The 23,959-nt window shown below is 44.3% G+C and overlaps 1 protein-coding gene across 3 annotated transcripts in view; it reads left to right on the top strand.

Moving 5' to 3' along the window:
* Pdzd2 (PDZ domain containing 2) overlaps positions 1–23,959 on the top strand; it is a 221,857-nt gene that overhangs the window by 42,807 nt on the left and 155,091 nt on the right. Inside the window, exon 1 of one of the 3 annotated variants that reach the window (XM_051182566.1) lies at positions 59–240. The exons of the other annotated variants lie outside the window; for them this stretch is intronic. The gene's annotated coding sequence lies outside the window, so the exon portion shown is untranslated. Of the gene's footprint in view, positions 1–58; positions 241–23,959 lie in introns of those variants that run through there. 3 annotated transcript variants of the gene reach the window in all.

Genomic DNA, 23,959 nt, shown 5'->3' with positions numbered 1-23,959 from the left:
AGCCTCGGCACCACACCACCGGACAGCCCAGGGGACCTGGGGAGGGCAGTGTCCCCGTGAATCCTGCCTTGCCCCGCCCTGCCCCGTGCCCCGGGCTGCCAGCAGGTGCTCGGGCTAATGATGGGTCTCTGAGCCCCATCGGATTACCCAGAGGCCAGCTGCTGCTGCCCGCAGGGCCCCCGGAGCTGCGGAGGAAAGAGGTCTGAGAGAAAGCTTCCAGAAGTAACTTCGAAACCGGAGGTAAGAATCAAACGGGGAAAAAGCCCAGGCCTTGCGATCTGATCCAGACTGCGATGCACAGTGAGATGAGATTCGCCAGTGTGGGAATTTATCCACAGCCTCCCAGAATGAGTGGCCACCTGCCTAGCTTGTGGTTTTCTATTGGGAGTTTGCTTGCCTGCGATGGTTTGTATTCAGCCACGATGTAAGGAGGCAACAACGTGTGTGTGTGTGTGTGTGTGTGTGTGTGTGTGTGTGTGTGTGTGTGTGTGTGTGTGTGTGGTGTTGCGGTTGCATCAACACCTTCTGTTGGTCAGTACTACTGTTCTTGGACCTTCCTCCTGGTTTTTGGTTAGCTTCTAATTACTTTTGGTAGAGCAAATTTGTCCCCTCTCCTGAGGGATGTTTCCACACACAAAGCTGTCATCTCCTCTGGGGACAAATCTTTGCCCCAAATTACTAAACAGTGTGCTTGGACAATAGCCCTGTTCCCTGATGTGCAAACTCTTGTGACTACCCAGAAGTTAAAAGTTTTTTTTTTTTTTTTTTTTTTTTTTTTTTTTTTTTAAAGAAGGCTCATTGGAAAGAGGATAGCACTTTATTGCTGTTGTTTTGGTGTTTGTCTGACTTTATTGAGACAGGGCCTCCCTCTGTATGTAGCCCAGGCTGGCCCCAGACTAATGGCTATCCCCCTACCTTAGGCTCCAGTGCTGGATTCTAGATAGTATAGTTGTGAACTATCTCCAGCTGAAGATGTCATTATTTTGTATTGCATAGTCCTGGTGAAGTATGCTGTTTACAAGCACTAAGAGTGAAGTGACTTCAAGTGATAAGAGTAAAGGAGGGAGGAAACTGTCATCTTCAGAGAAGTGGTTCTTACTTTAAAGCAAGGTTTGTTTATTTACGTACATGCACACTCTGTCTCCGTGCACACCGGAAGAGGGAATCTGATGCCATCACGGGTGGTTCTGGGCCCCCATTGATTGCTGGGAACTGAACTGAGGATCTCTGGAAAAGAAACCAGTGAACTTAACCACTGAGCCATCTCTCCAACCCCAGAGAGCCTGTTTCTAAGAATATAAGTATTTTCTTCTATGCACAAAATGGGTCGAGTTGAATATGATAGGGATAAAAATCTATAAAATACAGTGCTATAACTCTTCTATAATCCTAAACTCACATTGTAGGTGAATTGTAAAGTAAAATAAGATGGCAAGATTGTCAGACCTCCAATTATATCTATACTGGCTGTAGGAACAGCTGTAGGACACTGGGGTGACATTCAGAGCTTTGTGGAAGGGGATTGTGTTGGGTTGTATAGAAATGAATTAGCCAGGTGGTGGTGATACATGCCTTTAATCACCATGTGGGAGGAGATATCTGAGTTCAAGGCCAACATGATCTATAGAGTAAGTTCCAGGACAGCCAGGGCTACACAGAAAAACCCTGTCTCATGCTTCCCCGGCCCCCTACAAAAGTTCCTAGATGGACAAAAGCTACAGACAGAAATGGGATATTGGGGGAAAAGTGATGGGGAAGCCAATATGGACTGAGTTCCTAAGGTTTGTCCCAACTTTCTCAGCCTGCTCTGCTGGGTTTGACTGTAACTGTTGGGAGGCCCATTTAGGCAGCCATCATCCTCTTACCTATAGTGAAAGGAAATTAGTATAGGAGGAGCAGCTATTCCAAGTACACTCCCATAAGTTACCCAGCATCCTATCACACATGGTAGATTCTCTTCAGCTCTGTTGCTAATATCTGGATACCCCAGGGCTCCCATTCCTCCCTGTCTCCCAGACATGCTCTTCAGCCCTGCCCTCACTGGAATATCATTTCTTCAGAGCTGTGGCCTGGCAAATGTGCCCTGCCTTCTTAAGTGGGTACCCACTCCAGAGTGCTGTTTGGGCTCTTCCAATTCTTGCATGGCTTCCAATTCTTATTCTGGCATCCATTTGGAAGCCTGAGCTATTCTTTATTGAAGTATACTCATCAGTAATTTTAAGTCACTGATTGATTGAGACTGGCTATCACTATGTCACCTTGGACGGCTTCAAAGTTGCTATGTAGACCAGACCGGTTTCTGTTTCCTAAGTGCTGGAATTGAGGCATTCGGCCACCACACAAGTCCAAGAGTCACTTACTTTCATAGAACTAAAAATTAGGGGCAGCAACCATTACCTTACCCCTCACCAGCTGTATAGTTCCTGTGACCCAAGGTCAGCCACTTTAAATGTAGCCTACTCATTTTAAGTGGTAGGTGCATCCTGCCCACCCTATGGTTCATCTTTTTTGTGGAGCCTGTCCTGCTCTGATTGTACTCTGGGTTTGCTGCCTTGAGGAAAGCTGGGCACATCAGTAGTGAGATTGACCTGCCAGAAGGCATGATGAACTGAAGGAGTCTGGGAAAGTTTTCAGTTAGGGGAAGGAAGTAAACCCTCAAAGACTACCACCATCGCACTGTCCATGTGTCCCTGACCATCACCATCGCAGTATGACCCTGGACCACCACCATTGCACTGTCCATGTGTCCCTGACCACCACCATCACACTGTCCATGTGTCCCTGACCACCACCATCGCAGTGTGTCCGTGTGTCACTGTACTGGGGATGCATTCTACCTCTTTCTCATGGGCATATCTTTATCATCTGAATTCCACCAAGCCATGCCTATGTTCTGTTCCATAAGTGCCCAAGAAAACATGCATATGAAGTCAGTGTTTTGATGGGAGCCTCAAGCCCTGACTGTCAGGGTGAACTAGGTTTGAACTCCACAGTAGAAATCCTTCCCCTTCCAACCTGGAAAGTGTTGTTCTTCCTAGACTCAGTATCTGGCACACAGGTCAGCTGTCATCCTTCTTCCTGGTCTTTTGAATCTATTTCCCCCTCTAGGATTTTCTCCTCTGTCCTTTCATGTGCTTTGTCTTTGTAATTAAGATTTATTATAATACATCATGACAAGATTCGATTGTCCATGTTTCTTAGTAGCCTTCTGATGAGCTATCTCAATCTGGAAAATCTGCCTTTTGGTTTCTAGAGGTTTTTAAAAAATAAGAGTCCCCTTCCTCTCTCCTGGAGCACCATTAATCTGGATGAAGTTTTTATGGACTGAATCATTAAACACTTACCCATTCTATTACATTTCCTGTTTCCTTTTTTTTTTAAGTTCTACTTCCTGGGAAATTTCCTCATTGTATCTTCCACACCATATATTCCATTTTTAAGTCGGCCATCAAATCTGTAAATCCCAAGGTTCTGAGTTGTCTCACAATAACCTCCCGTTATTGTTTGAGGGATGAAAAGCAACTCCACTCTGCAGGTCTCATGACAGCATCTTTGAAGTACTTCTCTCCTCCCTGCATTGTTTCTGTTTCCTCTGATTTCCCCTTAGCTGTTTGTTTTGTTTTTTAAGCTCTTCCATGGTAAAGGCTTTCCTAAGGAGTTAGATGATCCTTGACCCATTCTTGAAATGCTAATTGGAAAGTCAGAATGGATGGGGTTGATTCTGAGGAACATTTTCTTTTAATTAAGGAGACCAAGGGCAGTGTCTCTGAACACACAATGCCTGGCACAGTGCACTTTCCATATGTGTTTGCGCAGCAACTGAGCGAGCAGCATAGCATCTTGCCCAGGCTAGGAGCCAGTGATTGTTCATCTCTTTATGTGACTTGAGAGTGCATCCCTCTTGAGGTGACAGACCTTCTCTTCCTATGCTTGTTGGTCCCTCGTCTACCAGCTATGACAGGTGATTCCATGGCTGGAGCTGCTCTAATGTCACAGAAGAGCCAGCAGAGTGCAGGTCTTCACCTGCAATCTAGGATTAAGGAGAGGATACAGGGATCCCAAGGCTTCATATACTGACCCTCAGCCAGCCTACCTGCATTTGGGGGTACCCCTGTCTGGTTGATGCATGGGACTTCTACTTCCCAGGGTTCCCTGGGGTGCTGGGGATGAAGGCCAATAAGTAGGCTTCCAGGCTTTGTCCCCAGACTGCACTAGGATCAGCTTCTGGAAGTTGGGTACCACCGGTTTATTACTGCTGGTTTATGTGCCTGTCAGCTTCTAAAAACCGCTACAGGCACTCTTTCCCCTTGTTTGCTTCATCTTAATTCATCTTGCCCCCCATCTTACAAACTTTTACAGCAGTATAGTCCCCGCCTGATGTGCCCAGCTTCGCTCTGAGAGTTTCCTTAGTTCTTTCCCTGTGTGTATGTCCTACAGGTACCTGCTGGGGTAGATCCACAAACAGGCCACACTGCACATTGTACCTGAAGGTGCCCTAGGCTCTAAATGGGTTGCTTATTGGCTGTGTGATTTAGAACTGATCTCTTACTAGATGGAGCACAGAACAAATGGTTCCATGTTTGTGACTTCTGTGAAACATGTTCCTGTTCATTTGTATCTTCAGCACCCCCCCCCAGTCAACTGTGAGGGGTGGAAAAATCATGTGATCATGAAAGTGCTGTTCTCTGAGATGCTCAGCCTATCCTGTCAGGGTACCTTCATTCCTCAACCCGACCCAGAGTCAGAAAGAGGAAAGGACTCCCTGGGTGATGAGGTGTGAAAACAGATCCCGTGTGGAGTTTGTTCATTTCTTAAAGATACAAAATCGTGCTCTTTGTCATCTCCCACATGTGGCTGTTTGGAAACACTGGCCTCTAGCCTCCAACCTGAGGGCAGCATAAGGGAGAAAACCATTGCTGAGAGCTGGAGAACTTGGCTGGAACCTGCCTTCTCCTCATCCCCTGTCCTCTACGTAAGCCGTGGAGATTTATTGCTGCATCACCTATCTCTGAAAGGAGTTCAAATGGGAGCATCCTGTTTTCTCATCTCTTACATTGATTCCAAGTAGGGTTCTCCTCAACTCAGCCTCTTTTGTAGGTAGATGAGAATAACCTAATTCTCTTGCCATTCCAAACGTAACAGAAACTATATTGAGACACTTGGGAGTGGGGAGAAGTTGTTTGTTGCTTTGTAGTTGAAGTAAACCCTGCCAAGGGCCAGTTTGAACTTCCCCCTGCTTTCACACCATGTGAGTTCCTCTGTCTTCATGCTTGCTATTTGCTTTGCAGACTTGCTGGCATTTTAAAGATGAAATAAACTCTAGAAATGCATGGTGGTGTCAGGAAGAATAGAATGGAGAAGAAAACGACTGTCATTCTGAGTTTTCCGGTTTGACTCAAGTGGCAAGGACACTCTCTATTTTTATGAATGAAAGGCCTGTCTGAACAGTTCCATTCCTGATAAAACCTCAGCCTGAAGGGAAACCCCTGCACTGCAGAAGTCACTATACCACCATTGTCCTGTTTAACATCGTGTGTCTTGTTAAAGCAAGACTCTTAAGGAAGAAGACTGCTTCATACTGTAATACAGCTAAGATTTTTGAGAGTGCTAGTCACTGCCAGGCACTGTTATACTGTCACATGTATGGACTTGCCTCCTCTACATGAGGATCTTAGTGTGTTTTAATTTATTAATGTGTGTATGGGGGAGTAGAGAGGTAAACACGTGCCACAGCACACATGTGAGGTCAGAGGACAGGTTTTGGGGTGAGTTCTCTCCCACCTTGTTTCTGGCCCCCCATTTTGCTGTAGGAGCCGATTACAGATGCATGCTGTCCACTCTGGCTTTTAAAGAGGTTCTAGGATGGACCTAAGTCCTCAGGTTTGCATGGCAAGCCCTTTTAGCCACAGAGCCATCTTGCCAACCCTGCATTATGAATGATCTTGAGAAGATGTGCTTATCCCCATTTCACAAGGCGCTCATGCTGATGTTCAGAGAAATGGTTCAAGGTGGTCAACACTTCGGTGATGGTGTCGAGATCCCATTGTCAGCCTCAAGCAGAGCCCATCCCGCACTATGCCTTACACTGTGTAATTTGTCATATCCTAAACACTCATACTATCTGATGTTCAGCAGGAATTCCGCCACTGTTGTGATTGAGTAAACACCAGGATTTTTTGTTATTATAAACTCTTCAGTTTTAATGGCAGTGCATTTCCCTATGGAGTAAAAGGCCATAATCTAGCCTATCTGGCCCTTCCTCAAGAATTATGTAGCACTATTGTATGGGTTACAATATCTATGCTCTCTTGAGAGGTGACCATGCAACATTTTACTGGTTTAGCTGTTTTTGGTTTTTGAGACAGGGTCTCATGTAACCGCCGGGGTGGCTTCCAACTCCTGACCCTCCTGCCTTCACTAGCCAAGTGCTGGGATCACAGGCACATATGTACCCTTCTTTCCATCCTTCTGGCTTGTCTCCACCTCCCATATACCACCCTTAGCAGATGACCTCATCCTCATCCGAGATCCAGATTCCCATTGCTTGCACTAGAACCCCACATGAAAGCCTATGGCATCTGGAAACACAAATAGTTTTGGAACTGTTTCCAGGGGTCCCTGTTGAAAATTAAGCATGAATTGGCAGAGAGTTGCTGTTTGGGATATTGATCCCTGAAATGTGTCCTGCCAAGGGCCATTTTCCAGGTGTTTTCTCATAACATTTCTTATTACACTTTTTAATCTAAAGATAATATATCAAACTCATTCATTATTTGTGACTTTTGGCTGACTTCTGAGATTCTTTTTTTAATTGCCATCTGATAGAAAATACAAATGGAAAAACTCATTTGTGTGCAAACTTTGAAGTTTGAGATCTTTGGAATTGGGGGGCTCATAGAACTTGGAGGATAAAGGGAAATAATGAGATGATTTTGCTTCATCGATGGATATCTTGACAGTTTCACTTTTTGGTCATTTATAAACACTTTTTTTTGGTATTTTATAAGCAAACACACTATGCCATAGGCTATTAAAAGTATTCCCAAGTTACTTGCACTTCAAGGTCTCATTTTAGCAAATTTAGTAATCTGTGATATAATAGCAACTGTTAGGTTCATCATATGGTACAGTCCTTTCACACAGTGTATAATAATTTGAAAAAACCAAAACTGTGTTTATCTTGGGATAGAGACATGGCTCTGTGGGTAAGAGCACTTGCTCTGAAAGCATGTGGACCTGAGTTCAAATCCCCAGCACCACATAAAAATCTGAGCATGACTGTGCATTTACAACCCTAGCATTGGACAGTAGAATCAAAGTGTGTCCCCCAGAGCTCTCTGTCCAGCCAGCACTGCTGAAACACTGAGTTTCTAGTTCAGTGAGAGACCTTCTCAAGGCAGTAAAGCCTTGAGTATTGGGGACAAATAAAGCAAGGTAGCCAGCATCCTCCTCTTGTCACCACGTGTGTGCATGGATGCAAGTACTTGCTCACTCGTGTGTGGACCCCTCCTCCCACACATGTCCTAAACACATCTGAAATACGCATTATGCATATGGCAGACACGTGTGGCTTTCTTCTCCCTCCCTAAACCCCAAATTTATTTTCTGTTTCCCTCTGTACCAGAAGAATCGTGCTTACAATCTGTAACATTGGGATCCCTCACCTTTAGCTTCTGGCTGGATTCAGCCAATAGGACTCCAACTGGTAGAAGATGGGAAGCAAGAGGATTAATGTGTTTGCTACCTACTCATGGTCTTCTCCAACTTACTGGGGTTCTGACAACAGCTCATTTCTTTCAAGTCCTCAAGGGCAGTTCACATTCATGGCCCCAGCTCCCATCTGGTCTGGTAAAACGGATTCCTTCTCCCCATGACTTTCAGATCCGGAGATGCTCAACTTTGGATGCTATGCCCTGTCCGGCCCTTCTGTGAACCATCCCTGTATAAAACTGTTTGAATTCAACACTTTTGTGTGCTTCTGATTCCTGGACATTGACTGATATATCTCTCTTCCTGATACATACATACATACATACATACATACATACATACATACATACATATATTTTCTTTTTTCAAACACAAGGTCTCACTGTGTAGTCTTGTCTGGCCTGGAACTCACTGTGAGACTAGCCTGGTCTTGAACTCTCAGAGATCATCTGGCTCTGACTCTAAGGTGCTAGGATTAAAGGCACATGTCACCCTATGGGGCCCTACTGTAATCTTCATTATCAATTCCTTCTCTAAGATGCTGACATCATTGGCTTGACCACATCTGAATGGAATTGTATCTTTTCTGAGAGTTGCTTTGCATCATCTTATTTCTTATTCTTCTCTATTAGATTCTAAGTCCCAGGTTGGGTGGGGGTGAAGAGACTTAGAGAAGTATATCTAATATGCTGTTTGGCATCCAGTGGTCATAACAATTTATAACTCCTGAGGTCAAATAACATATGTAGAGAAGTGCATGATTTGTGGATGTTATATATCTGTGAGTGTTAATGGATTTCATAACCTGTCTGTGTATTCTTATAGTCATTGGTTCACTATGCAGTCATTAATGGCCCGGGGCCTGCTGGAAGTAATACAGTGTGCTAGGTATGCAGGCTCATGTCCTCCAGAATCAGGGGTCTTTTAAAGGACTAGAGTACTAGAAAATTCAAATAGAAGGGATTCCTACAGCATATCTAACCCTATTTCCTTCTTCCAAGTTGAAATTCAGGTTGAGAAGTTCAGAGCTTTTTGTCTGGAGCAGGTTTAGTAGATGGCAGAGATAATGCCAAATTGGGTATCTCAACTGCCCTGCTAGTCTTTCCCCACCTTGCCTGGTCATTTGTGTTTCTGCTGCAGCAGCTGACCTGCATCAGGTGTCCTTAAAGAAGCCCCCACTGCCATCCCTTATTGCTTTCCCTCTGTGCTGCAAATGCAAACCAGGCAGTCATGCTCTGAGCTCATAAACGGGCCTAATGGGATACAGACGGTAGATTCCAACCCAAGCTCTAGCTAGTGCCATATGCACACTGCTGGGAGAATATTCAAACTGATCCGTAGCAACTCTTGGACATACCTCCCCACTTTCAACTCGGAGCAGCGTTTCAAGTGAGTGCATGAGGTGCTGGGGTTGGATTGGGTGAGTTAGAGGCTCTGCTAAGGGAAGCCGGACTCCCTGCACTCGTCTGAAGGGGATATGGTCTCTTTCAGCTAGACCAGGGCTGCTGGCTGAGGCTATCCCTTGGGGGCAATTGTAAGTGCATGTGCTTGCACACACACACACCAGCTCTATAAAGGAACAATCGGATTTTTATGGGTCCAGAAACCATAAGGAATCTTAACTCTCACTAAAACTAGAACCTTGGATTGTGAAACTCATTGCTTCATGTTAGTTTAAGGTAGACAGGAAAAGCCTTTCCTAATAAACAGAAAGAAATCAAACTAGGTCAAACTAGGTAGGCCACTGTAGGAAAGCTCATGTCTGCAAAGGTAAGATTACCCCTCAGCTCTCCATGCTGCCCTTTCCCGTGTGGAAGTCAACCTCAGGCCTGATGGCAGCCTTGCCCCACACCTGTGAATCCTGAGTCAAGGAAGGCAGAGAAAGATGGAAATGTAAGGTTCTCATGTTTGCACAGCCTGGTGTCGCCTTTGTAGATCCAGAGCACAGGCTCCAAGGAACAGTCTATACAGTTAAACCAGAGGTATAAGATGGGAAGATACTGTATCCACATACAGTTACACTGGTAGCATAAGGTGGGATGACACACTGTATCCATGGGTTTATCACTCTGTGAGATGTGTGAGGCTAGGAAGTCCTGTGCTCCTAATAACTTAGCTGTGCCAGTAGACATTAGGGAAGATTGTGTAGCATTTCTGTCTTGGTTTTCTCAACTGTAGAGAAGAGGTTGGCCACTCCATGAGTTAGCATAGGAACTGAATTAGGGTACCTCATGTGAGGTCTTCAGCATTGTGTTGGCCATGTGGGTTTCTGAAAGTGTAAGGAACAGTGTGAAATGAAGTTAAGTCATTTACTGTGCATGCCTGGACATAACGGCCCTGCCCCAGAAGATTACCATGAGAAAAGAAAGAATTATTTCACGTTTTAAGTCTACACAAATTCCCTTCTCCAAAAAGAGCTTACACTTATTTTGGACATCAAAGTATTGTTTGGGGAGCACACATTAGTCTGAGGTGATCTTAGTCATTACTGTTTGAGAGGAGGCCTACTGAGGTAATAGTATTTTTAAAGTGTGAGGATGGTTTAAAAAAAAATCTAGGAGTATTTCCAGGCCTCTGACCTCACAGGAACAGGTGTTGGATTTCTTTGTAAATAAGACTTTTAAAGACCATTTTAAAAGGGAACGAGTTAAGAACCTTATTTAAGTACCTTAGATCAAAGTGAAAAGGGTATGTCCTGAGAAGTTCAGAATGAAACTGTCATCACAGGCATAGGTGTAAAAATGCTACTGACACTGAAGAATTAAATAAATGTCCTATAGTATGGCAGCTGGAGATCCGAGAGGCCAGCATCTCAGTTGGCATTAATTTATATGTTGATGTATTTATGCATGCACTTTACATGCATGTAATTTGTGTATTACTATATAAAGGTATTATTATAAATCTAACATAGTAGAACATTTATACCCAGTGATATTCTTTCATTTGCCTCATTTATCTTTAATCTATTTATCTCGTGGATGGGACACTAGAAGATGATGTATATTTTGAGTCACCTTCTGATCCAGTGGAAATGTCAAGAAATATTTGTATGATGTAGTACCGCTTTGGCTCATTGCTTCAGTAATTTCATTTGTTTCTCGTTTGAATTTTCATGGTTTGCAAAAGCCGAAGCAAAAATACAGTGAACAGAAGAATTAGCAAATTAAAATAACTCAAATAAAGCATTTCGAAAATTGGTGAGGGACTCTGTTCTAGGAGTGGGATTGCTGTCTGCGGTCACCTTGTACCCGGGTATGGGCAGCGTTTGGAGATGCATTGAGTGTTTTAGTTACTGTTGTATGTGGGCAGTCCAGACTGGCTGCTGCTGGTCACAGCATGGGCAAAGCAATGTCATGGGTATGCAAGTCCTCTATGGAGACAGCACAGGTTCATCCTGCCAACCTGTGCTTTCAGTGCTACAAGCAGGAGAATGTCCCCGAGGAAACATTCCCGTTTAAGGACAGTGCACACTGCGGCTCTTGTTCCTCCCACGTGGGAGTGTGGGCGTCTGTCCTCCCAAGGGCACCTTGCCAGTGAGTCGTCATGGTCAGGCAGGGGAATTTCAACTGGCGGGGTGGGGGGGGTGGGGGGATATGTCCAGAAAGGAGTCACCTCATTGAAGAATTTTATCTTCTCATTAAATACATTTTCCTATAGATAAACTCAAAATACATTAAATTCCAACATGTCAGTCTCAACTAATTTATCATGGACTCTTCCTGCTCCAAAGCAGTTTTCCTGTATCAGTGTTTAGAGGAAAAAAAAAAAAAAAAAGAGGGGGGAGCTGTTTTAACTAAACAGACTATGGCTGCCCCAAAGCTTATAATACTGGTATATAGTTCAGAATTCTCTGGAAGCAAAGCAAGAAGGGTCTACATAAAAATATCTTCAGGTTCTGTAAATGCACAACCACATGCACATGGGTACATTTTATGTGTGTGTGGCCATTGGGGAGATAGAGAAAGACTGAGATTTTTGTAATCACACTACATGATTGCACAATCTGTAGAGTAGACCAGAAGCTGGGGCTTCAGAACACGGATGGCACAGTCCTCAAAGCTCCATACACAGGGCAGAAGAGAAGAGAGAGGCTGGAGCTGTGCATGGTGTCTGTGTTGGGATCTCACGGACGGTGCCTCCTTTGGGGTGTCTCAATCCTTCCTCTTAAGATCTTCAACTGCTTTGAGGTCTGCCACATTCTGGGTAGAGTAGGGGAAGGGGGTAGCTTTATTAAGTCTACTGACTTGGACATTATCTTAGCCTAATGTGGTAGTACATTTTCTGTAATCCCGGGATTTGGGAGGTGGAGACAGGAAGAGTGTTGATTCCATGTGATTCCATGCCAGCCTGGACTACTTAGTGGGTTCTATGCTAGCCTGGGTTCATAGTGTGTGGCTGTATCTATATCAATAAATAAGTGGACAAAGTTTCATCTCATCTACAGTGTACCATCATATGAGCATCTGTACTGGTGTTGAACTAAACAGCTGGGCCCATAGCCTAGCCACAAGGACCTATAAGATTAACCATCACAGTTTAGATTCTATATGTTGAAGAATGAGATGTAAATAATAAAAACACTTTGTAGGTTGATAGAGGAAACCCTAGATTTAGCCTTTGAGGACTCTTAATGACTTAAAACAGAACATACAATAATAATATAGCATAGTCTTGGCACAAAGATCTAATGGACATACCCATTTTGTTATACTCCTTGTTGGCTCAAACAGAAAATGATAGTTGTAACTACAATACCTTCATCCTGGGAACTCTGTTCCATCTCCTTCCCACCGAGTGTGTCACCTTTCCATCCAGATTTCCAACGGTTCAGGTAGATGTGCCACCTGGTAATAAACAGAATTTTTGTGCATTTTAATTGACACAAATGTTATCAGACCATACCATATCACACTTCTCTGTTATATCGCTTTTCATTTTAGATCTGGATGTTAATTGTTTTTATTCCTGTTGACTTTTTTTAAATCTCTAATTTCTGTTTTTCTTGCTGTGATTTTTTTTTTTTTTTTTTTTTTTTGGCTTTCATGTAGAAAGCATATAATTAGATCTGCACTCTAGAGAAAAATTTGAGATGGATTAAACTATACATTTAAGTAGATTAAAAGTCATGGTGGGGATTAGCACATTCTTATTACATGCATATGTAATCCCCAAAGACATATAGGTCACTGCACAGTTGCTCTGTTGTTGTGACCAAATACCTAACAGAGATAATTTCTAAAGAAAGAGAGGTTGCTCTGCTTCATGGTTTAAGAGACACAGTCCATTAGGGCACAAAAGTATGGTGGCCTGGGATCCTTGTGACAGTGGGAGCTCGACCCACAGCTTGCTGTGACTTGGGGGGACTGTGAAGCAGAGAACTGGGGCCAGAAGTGGACTGGCTGTCACCCTCAAAGCCTTCTCAGCAACCCATGTGTTTCAGCAAGGCCCCACCCTCTAAGGTTACACAGCCCCCTAAAAAAATGTTGCTATATGCTAGAGACCACTCTAACAATCCTATAGAAGACATTTCACATCCAGATGACAGCTCACTGTTGGGCTTCTGTTCCCGTGCGATAGTTTGCTTCTGTATAAATAGCATCTTTTTGTTTCTTTAAGATCGGATCTCACATAGCCCAGGCTGGCCTCAAACTTACTAAACATCCTATGTAGCTATGACTGGCCTTGAACTCCTGCTGCTCCTGCCTCCACTTTCTACATTCTTGGATTCAAGGGGCATGCCAACAGGCTTGGCCTCTCACCCCCATCAATCCCTGTCTTCTTCCAGGCCCTGCAGTAAAGTCATGTAATCTCTCACCTGCAGTTTTAGACTTGTGCCTGCACACTTGACTTTGGGTGTCTGTAGCAGCCTGAAGAATGCAGTTCATCTCCAGACCCAGGCTTTTTATACCCAGCAACGTTGTAACATCCTTAGGTTAGTTCCAATTGTGTAGAAGTTGGAGTTGATAATTAATGTAAATAACTGACTATAGGCCTCCAGTACCTTCTAAATCAGTGGTTCCCAAACTGTGAGTCATGACCACTTTGGGAGTTACATGTAAGGTACCCTGCATATCAGATATTTACATTACAATTCATAATAGTAGCAGAATTATGGTTATCAAGTAGAAACAAAATAATGTTATGGGGGTGACAGGTTGAAAACCACAGCTCTAAATGGTAAACTGTAATTTTATTGTCTACAGTTGAGCAAATTTCCCAAAGTATAGAGGCTGGCTATGTGCCAGACCACAGTGGGGCAAACCAAGTGACATTCGGTCGTGGACAGTGACCAGGTATAGCCTCAAGTCTGTCTTCCTCCCCTCCTTCCCTTCCCCCTCCTTCCCTCCCCCTCCCTCTTCTCTCTTCCCTTCCATTCTCTTCCTTTTGTCCTTTCCTCTTTCTGAGACAGATTTTTCACTGTATATCCCTGTCTGGCTTGAAACAGTGTAGACAAGGCTGGCCTCAAACTCACGGAGATATGTTTGTCTCAGCCTCCTGAACACTGGGGTTAAAGGTGTGCACCACCATGCTTAACCCCAATCTTCTTTTACTTTTTTATTTTAAGGCAGAGTTACACTAAGTAGTTAAAGCTAGCCTTGAATCTATTCTGTAGCCTTAGAAGACCTTAAACTTGAGACCTATATCCTCCCAAGTACCTGGAATTCCAGGCTTGTGCCAACGCGTTCCTGCTTAGGCTTCTGGATTCTGTTGCCAGAATGTAGGGGCTCCGGCATTTTCGCCTGTCTGGGTGCAGTGATCGGTACCTCCCTGTGTCAGCTATGTAGCAAATTGTAATGCGTATAGGGGGTGGGGTGCTCAGTGAGTTGTTGTATGTACCTGGTCCAGCTGGAGTTTTCAATAGGTGTTAATTATTATTGTGGCGTGTGTCACTACATTTATACATTTCTGTCATTTTGAAACATCTCTTCTCCATAGTGTATGGTTGGGACCAGTTTGCACCCATTATTGCTTTATCAGAAAGTCAGTACCACTCTTTCATAATTTTAGAGTGCTGTGTTTTGTACATTGCAATAACACCACTTCTGGTCAGGTCCTGCCTAATGATCTCACCTCATGTCAGGGGAAAGGAAGAGTTGTCTCACAGAAACTTGTTTTGCAAACTATGCTGAAAAGCCTCCTTTAATACTGAGATGTCTTACAGCTATAATCTACCCTGGCCAACTGAACTGGTTTGTATCTTGGTTTTGAGTCAGAGAGAAAATACCATGACTGTGATGTGTGTGCTTGACAAGGATCCCAGAACCTCCCACATGATGGCTCCTGTATGGACTGCAATGGGTGCCTGGGAGTGATGCCCTTGCCCCTTCTCCATTTGCTGGAAGTGCTCTGGGCCCGTGCCTCCTCCAAACGGCTGGCTCCATCTCTTCCCAGTGTCTATCACCCAGCCTGTCTTCTAAGAATTTAGCTTGAAAAGCACCATTCTCCTATTCTGAGCCTTGAAAGAACATAATTATTTCAAGACCATGGGCAGAGTAAGTTAATGGTTGCATGGTGAGCAAAGAACAGGAAGTGCTTAGAAATCCAAAGATCTTGTCCTTTTATGGTTGAGGGGCTTTGGTTTACTGGAATTTGGTAGGTTTGATTGGAACTTGGTATGTCTATATTGTCAAGCACAGCTCTACCCTATTGGCAAACTATATTGACATGGTACAATCTAGCAATGACTACAGGCCTGTGATTGGACTGTACCACATAGACAGGCATTCACTGATGCTGGCTCGCTTTGTATTCTAATTCCTGTCGGTGCTGGTCTGCCCAAATACGTATTGAGAGTTCACAGTTCTCCTCTGAGATGACCTGGTCATTTTGATTGTTTTTTTCTGCATCTCTTTCCAGCAAGAAATGCCAAATAGTTGGCATCTCAAGAGCAAATAATTATTCTTGAGAATGGTTAACCACTGGGGGAAATAGCTCAGTGGTGGAACACTTAACCGGAAGGTATGAGGTCATAGGTTCTGACCCAAAACAAAACAAAGGAGAAAAGGATGATCAAATCAAGCCAGGTATGGTGTGCATAATTCTAGCCCCTGGTATGTGGAGGCAAGAGGGTCAGGAACTCAAAGCCAGCCTCAGGCAGACATGTCCAACTTCTTGACAAATGACATGATATTGTCATCTACAAAGCCCATAGTTCAAGAGCTACATGGTAGAGTTAAAAACTGCCTACAGAAATTAAATTTTTTTAATTAAAAAATGAAATGAAAAGTCCTCAATGTTTTAGGTAAATCTCCAATCACTCATCGCTGGTCTGGGCCACATGCCGCATGCATGCCACAGATTGGAACTTGGCTTCTGTGGTGCATTGGAAGCCAGCCTGAGTGTATACCAACAATGGGATGGTCAAAGCAACTTTGGCAATAGACAAACCAAGTCCATCTACTTGTCGTTCTTCTGACCCATTCTTCCTTGGCAAAGCCTACACCACACGTGCTAGGCCAGTCCTTTTCCTCTGCAATGTGTCACCAACCCGATACAGACTTTGCACATTGTCCCCTGCCTGCTTACATTTAATCTTTTGAGATCTATAAGAATTAGTGGGGTTTTTTTTTTCTTTTTTGAGAATTTCAGATGTTATCTTCTTTGTCTGTGTATCTTCAGTATGTATAGATTAGAAAAGCAACCCTTTCTGATAGGGTTAGAGGGTACCTTCAGTGCCTAAATTGAGATGATTCAAACCCTTATTTGAGTTTGGTTCTACTAAAGACAAGGTTCTAAAATTGTACATCACTTCCCCAGAGACATCTCATTTTAGAACACCAGTATGGTAATGAGCTTTTTGTTTTATACTAAACTCTATTGAGATGTGGCCAATTTGAGGGCAGACAATTACATGACTGTTTGAATCTCATGTGTCCTCTAACTCATCCGTGCCTCAGTTTTCTGCCTGACATTTATTTCAGCACAGCCTCTCTGGCCTTCTCTATTACCAGATGAAAGCAAAGGTTGTTCAAAATTCTATGCAGTAATGCTTTCTCTTTTATGATTTTCCAGGGTGGTTTTCATCTGTATCCTCATTTGCAAAGATCCAGATCTGATCAGTAGTGGGAACTGTATTTTGATTGGCTATTGGAGATGCATTGCTCTGTAACTAAATAGTTTGTTCCCTAGAGTGGTGGGCCTGGGCCAGAACATGGCCTTTATGATTTTATGGGGCCAAATGGAAGCTGTGAATGTCCTGACAACAGATTGAGTAAATATAAGCTCCCACAGTCTCAGAGACAGCGGTAAGTAGGTGGATTGCTGGCACATAGCTGAAGGTTCTCTGTAACCCCATGGTCTATCTGGCATTCACCATCATGGCTGGATTTAGTTTGCTTTGTAAATTAGAGCTATTCTCTCAAAAATGCAATTTTTACAATGCTGTTCCTATCATTTTATTTTTTTGTATTTAATAGTTCTTCACTGTGGATGTGCAAATACTCATCCTAAGAGCAGTTCTAGAACAATCTTTTCTCATCAGACTTTCTTGGATCATCAGTCCTCAAATGATGACACAGAGACTTTATTATAAAAGCTTTTTCACAACTAGATATTATAATTCAAATTAACTTTTTAATATTATTATTAATCGTACATTCTGCCATGTGGCTTAGTTACCTCTCCTCAATCAGCACTTCTGATTTGCTCTGAGTCTGCTGGCAAAAATGCACATCCGCTTACCTTGTTTCCTCCTCCTCTTCCTCTCTCTGCCCAGAAATCCTGCCTATTCTCTCCTGCCTCACTATTGGCCACTCAGCTCTTTATTAAACCAATCAAAAGGGGCCTTGGCAAAGACACACTGCTTGACAGAATTATCCAGTAACAATTACTGAGACCCAGCTTATTGTAGAACACTATTCTCCAAATGTTAATGTTGTCACCTTCACCAGAAAAGCTGTGGCTGCTTACAAGTGAGCCCCCCCAAGATTGCTTCCATTGACTTTTGATGTCCTTCACAGAAGATGGGAATGTGGGAGCCACAGAACTCTAACCTGAGATGCCAGGCATCCCCTTCTTCTCCAGGACAGCTCTATATGTGGTTTTGCCTAATCTCACATGGCCTCCTGGTCTCTAGAGGTGCCAGGATGGAAGGGTAATTTAAGGAGGCCCCATCTATGCTGGGGGAACTTTTTGGTGGTGCTCCTGCTTTGAACTGGATCGCTAGCTGTAAACTGTTCTTGAAGCCAGGAAGAACTCCTTTGCTTCATCCATGGTCTCTTTCCGCCTCCTTTTTCTTTTTCCTCCTCTCTGCCTACTTTTTATTTTTCTCCTCTTCTCCATAACCAGCTCAGTTCACTTAGTGTGAGGTTAACCATCCAAACATGGACAGACTACAGCAACCACACCCCTGCAAAGACAAATGACTCCCCCCACTCCCCCAGCCCCAGCAAGCACTAACTGCCAACAACTCTTGAGCTGGAGACTCCCTGAACATTTTTGATCTATGGTTTATGGAATCTATGGAACTGTAACCTGTGAGTGTGGCGGGCTAACTGATTATGAAATTACAGGTCATAGGCTAGAACATGCAAATGGCAAAATCAAAGGTTCATAGCCCTCAGCAGTCAGGGCAATGCCAATCCCAGCATTCTTTTGCTACTACACCATGCAGCATCTGTTGTGGACAGTGTTAGTGGTAAGGTTAGCCTTAGGTGAAAAATGAGAAAAGGTGATAGACTCAAGGCTAGTTAGGGGAGTGGGCATCTACATGCCATCAGTGAGAGTAAACTTTGTCACAGGTGTTTTGTCAATACATATTAAAATTATGCTTAGCCTTTGACCCAAGGCTCACCTCTCTAGATGTGTGCTAGTAAAATGCTTGAGTTTGAACACGGTCCCCCTGGAAGGGTTTGAAACAGGGCAACATGAAAATGAAACATTTACCAGTGAAGGAATAAATAAAATATGCTAAGCCTGAATTTCTGAATGCTGTATGGCAGTTGTCAGAGAAAGAAGTAGGTTTCCATGAGTGGGATGCTCACACAATTATCAGTGGTGGAAAGAAAAGCTAGGTGCAATCCGTGACTGGTTAATAACAGGTGAAGTTGGTGTTCTCATACGCTATGTAAATTTGTATCCAGAAAGAAGTAGGGGAGAGAATTCAGTTGGAAAGGAAGCATACAGACACGAACATATAATAATGCCTTTGCTTAATGCACATCAGTACACTAACCAACTGTGCTCTACGATTGGTAGACTCAGAGGTTTGGTTTCCAGATGTTTGCCTGCAGCACTCCCTTCTGACACCCCTTCCTCCAGCACAGGGCCTGTCACCCCTACTCCCTTCCTCTCTTCTCCTCCTCCAGTGAGGGTCTACCAGCAGGAGAAATCCCTCCCTTTGCCCTCCTACCCTTCTGGGAGCTATGGGTTGGCAAGTGCCCAATAAATGCCCCGAGGCAATCTTCCTTCTATGAAGGATGTTGGTAGATGTGGCCCTCTGCCACATCCTGGGACCTCCCTGTGGACCTCTTGTATAGTCCACAGTGGACTACCATTCTCAAGTCGGAACCAAGTAACACCCATAAGTGAGCCCAAAGGTATTTCTACACCCAGTAGACCTTGGAAACAATCTGCTACATGCTTCCTGGGTAAAGGATCCCATGGCTGCAATCTTTCTAATACTTAGAGCCACATCTCCCTTCTGTGCTGGAATCCTTAATGTGCCGGTATGGACCACGCTTGTTCTTAATGGGGACTGCTGTATAATAGCCACACTCATAAGCTCTGAAAAGTCTGCAAGGGTTCTAAACATGGACTTGGCAGGGTTTAAATAATCTGCACAGTCAAAGAAAGATTACACATAGACTGTGGTGTGCAGGGAGAGGCCCTAACAGAGTAGGGATTGTGTCAGAAAAGTGACTGGACCTTCAGAAATGCTCAGGGCATTAACCACCCAGAATCACTCTCTACACTCTCTAGAAGAGGGACTCAGGGTAGTCGGCAGAGGCCACCATGAGGTTCTCTTAGTGACCGCCAAGCTGATGCACACTTACACCATTTTGACGTGTCTTGCTTTTGCCAGGGAAGCAGACCCACAGTGGGAGGATGGCGTCGTTTCCGATAGGAAGGGTTTGGCAGCTGGGAGGCCCCACTCCTGAGCTCTGCAGACTCGGCCTCCCTCCCCACACTGTCCTTGCTATCAATTGCACATTGTTCTGAACAATGGAGGTGATTTTTCAGTAGGAATCTGACAAAATGTAGTTTAAAAAAAAATCAGTTCCCGTTAGGGGACGAAGTCAAGGCCACCCCAGGCAGAAATGCAGAGGGTCACCTGCACGTGCTGTGCCTCAGAGCCTCTCTCCTCTAGTTCAGTCATCAGTCTTAATTTTTCCCCCTTACATTGTTTCTAAAAGGAAACTAAAATAAGTTGGCCTACCAAGGGCTAGGCAGAGCTTTGAATGAAGGGTTGCTTGGCTGAAAGCCTGTGAAGGCAGGAGAGCCATTGTGCATTGTTAATGTTAGGCAAACGCTGGGTGTTTGGGAGTACATCAGAGAGAAAGCATGTCCACATCCAAGCCTGGGACCCAGGGGTGCAACCATGTCAGCCCATTGAGAACAGTGAAATCTGAATGGGGCAGTGGAAGCTTGTGGAAGCTTCTCTGACTAGGAACATAGGCATGGTCAGTGCAATATACCAATATACCAGCATGTGTGTGGTATGGGTTTAGTCGTTAATGTGGGGCGTTAAATGAACTTGTGGAGGTAGGCAGGCCAAAGGCATGGTTCTCAGACCATCTCCCCAGCACCTCATATACAGCAGGTAGCCTGTCAGAATTGTTGAGATGACTTTTCTCAACACTTTACCATTCACTCAGAGAAGCCACTGGCCTTGCTCTAACTATCTGATCCCTGGAAATCTTTATGAAAATCTCCACAAGGGACAAGAAGCTAATGTGGACTGATCTATCACAGTGCCTAGTGTCTCGCCATTCGGCAAGAGTGCTCTGTTTTCTTGCAGATGGATAAACATATGTCAGACTGAGTGGAAATATTCAGAGTTTGAGACCTTCATGCCTTGAACTTGGAGAACTTTAGACTGACCTCCAAGTGTGTGTCTCAGTCTCTCCTTCCTTGGCTTGTGTGACCCTCCTCCCCATGTCCCCCATTCACACACATTCTGTGAGTTGTTCTATTGTTTGTCTTTGAAAAGATTGAGTTATGCATCTGTACAGAAAAACCCCGGAGCTCTTTCCTCCTAGTGCTGTAAAGTTGCCATTTAATGAGGCGTTTAGAAGGCCACCCAGCCTCTTGAAATCTGAAGTGTCACACTGAGAGATTGTTACCAACAAGTATTTACACTGGAGCCACAGTTTTAACTCTTTTGGCAATTGATGAATTTACTACGAGAGCCAATAAATCCTTGGACAGATGAAGAACATATTGGAGGGGGGTGGAGCTTCTGTTTGGGCCATTTTCTTTTGGAATGCTTTTAACACTTGGCCCTGGGAGGGTTGTGTCCTTTTGTTAAATGTTCAAATCAGCCATTTCTGGGGCTGTGCAGAATGGCCTGTCAGGCCAGCATGGAGAATGTGGTTAGGTTGTCCTGGGCCCTGATGTGTGCAGGCCTAACACTGCCATAGAGAGAATGTTTGAAAATGTATTTTCTTAAAAGGTAGGAATCAGGTCCTCAAGGCTGAACTGAGTGTCATAGGCTGTGGAAGCTGAGGGAGGAAAGTTCCTCACATGCCCACATTGTCTTACATCTTAGGAAAAGATAGCACTTGTGAGAGTTTGGGAATAGGCCTGGCTGTGGCACTTCCAGGCACTGTGAAAGGCTTTTCTCTATGGACATAATGTGGAACATTGCCTTCTGAGTGCCGACAGGCCTGCTGTGTTCTAGTTGTTTGCTTGCTTGCTGGCTTGTTTGTTTCCCAATGGCATTACCCTGTATAGCCCAGGCTGGCCTCACACTCAGATACTCGGTCTCGTCTCCTAGGTGCTTGCTACCACAACTGACTTGTACCACCACAACCACTTTACATTCCATATTCAAGGGCAGAAATCCAAGGGGAACTTAAGAATGGCATCATTTGGTAGAACTTTCCAGAAGAGAGTGCTGTTTTCTCTCTGAGGTGGCCAATATGAGAGCCATTAGTCCCATGTGAAATGGAACTTGCTTGACCACGTAATTGAATTTTGTTTTTATTTATTCTGTGCATCGCTAGGGCTCAGACCCAGGGCCTCATGTATGTTAGACAAGCATTCTAGTGCTGGTGTCAGCTTCTCTGTCTGAGAAGGTGTTCTAGAGGAGGCATCCCTGAATGTAGGCCACCCCATCCAAGGGCTCCAGCAACATTACCACTGACCTACATCCCGCCTGATGATTGAATTCTGATTTAAATAGCCATGTTTGGCGATTATCAATTACTGTATCTGCCAACACAGTCTTCAGAGTATAGTGTTTTCTCTAAAGGTCTCTGTGATAATCCTTTGATTTTTCACAGCCTGCTCACGAAGGATACAAATTTGCTAAGTAGTCCACTCCTATTAGGGAGATACGGCTCCAGAGAAGACAAATGAATGGCTCAGAACAGAGACCAGCAAAGCCAGGAATAGAGCCAGGCCCCTCTCACCCAACTCCCACCTCTTTCAGCCCCTCTGAACTGACTTTCCACATTAATTGGAAGTACTACTTAGCAGGGGACCTCATCCACCCAGAGAGAAAGCTTGCCTAACATCTGGAATCTTGGCAGTGGGCCATGCATTTAATCTTCTGCTTTAAAAATCAAACAGGCTTAATGAGCAGCAAGAGTTGGGAAATCCCTCTGGACCCTTAAATCCAAGGAGGGGTTTCTCAGGAGCCAGAGGAAGTGGGCCAGACAGGTAGAGCAAGTCCCTTCCCCTCTGGCCTCAGTTGCACGGCCCTGTCTGTGGAGTTACAACAGAAATGGACCTGTGGTTCTACTCTGCTATCCCCAATGCCCTGTAAAGAGACCAGACCCCAGGTCACATGCCATATACTGGATAATCATGATTTTATCAGTGCCTCTGGGGCAACCCTGTTAGTGTGCCTCTCACTGCTACTGCTGCGGTCCAGGCCAGAACCCTCAACCTCAAGTGCTTTAATTGGTTCCAGCCCTCCCCTTACCCTCTCTCATTTTTGCTACTCCATCTCATGCTTGAGGACTGCAAGAAAAGCTAAGTGATGTTTCTGTTTCTGAGGTGCACCTGTAGCCCCCCAAAAGATGGCTTTATGGGCAAGATACTGGAGTGGTTTGGAACAGTGCCTATTTACCAGCACCATCAGTTCTCAGGAATCCCTGTGGAGATTTAATGCCAGGTTGGCTTTTTCCTCTCTGCCTCCAGTCACGGACATCCCCACTCTGGGTCCAGGTCATGCCAATATGTGCAAGGGAGCCAAAGACTGGCAAAGTAGATGCTGCAATTAACGGACTAGATAATTAGAAGAAAAGTTTGTCTATTCATTGGAGTTACTCACCATCCTTTAAAGTCCTTGACAAAACTGATTTCTCAATCAGCTCTCAGTATCTACCTACAAGGGCCATAACAGGTAATGGGAATATGAGCTTAAAACAAATTTCAAAGAGCCAGGTGTTGGTGGCACACGCTTTTAGTCCCAGCACTTGAGAGGCAGAGGTAGGTGGATCTCTGTGAGTTCGAGGCCAGCCTGGTCTACAGAGTAGGTTCCAGGACAGGCTCCAAAGCAATACAGAGAAACCCTGTTATGGAAAAACAAAATTTTTTTTTCAAAGAACATGCATTGACATTTATTTACTTTATTCATTATTTAGTAATGAGCAGTTACAGAATTTATCATACACACCAGGACACTTATGGGAGGGAAAGGAGGCACCAACAACTACCCTTGGATAACAGCAAGGCAAGCATCTCCCATGTGCTTGGGTTGATAGCAGAGGTAAAGGAGGCTCCACATTGCCTGTCAGGAAGCTCACAGCCTCTGGGGTGGAGACAGGCATAGGATACCTATCCTACTCCAGAAAACAGATGTGAAAATGATGTTCAAGGGACACAGAGAAGGGAGGGTTTTGCAAAGGGAAATTGACCTTAACAGGCACTTCTCTTGAATCTACTGGCTAGAAAGGACTCCTCTTGGAAGTTGTTTGTTAGAACTTGGTTGGATCAACTGTTGGTGAATAGATGAGGTCTTCCTGTATTCACACCATGCTTAGGCTTAAAACTGAATACACATTGTGGGGGTAGGAAGAAGGAAACACTCAACAGGTGAGTAATTGTTTTATTTTCTAATTTTTTTCTTTGATTATTT

The sequence above is a fragment of the Phodopus roborovskii genome, unplaced genomic scaffold, assembly GCF_943737965.1.
Source record: "Phodopus roborovskii unplaced genomic scaffold, PHOROB, whole genome shotgun sequence".
NCBI lineage: Eukaryota > Metazoa > Chordata > Mammalia > Rodentia > Cricetidae > Phodopus > Phodopus roborovskii.
The sequence above is the reverse complement of the archived record's forward strand: the minus strand, read 5'-3'. Positions and strand labels throughout refer to the sequence as shown.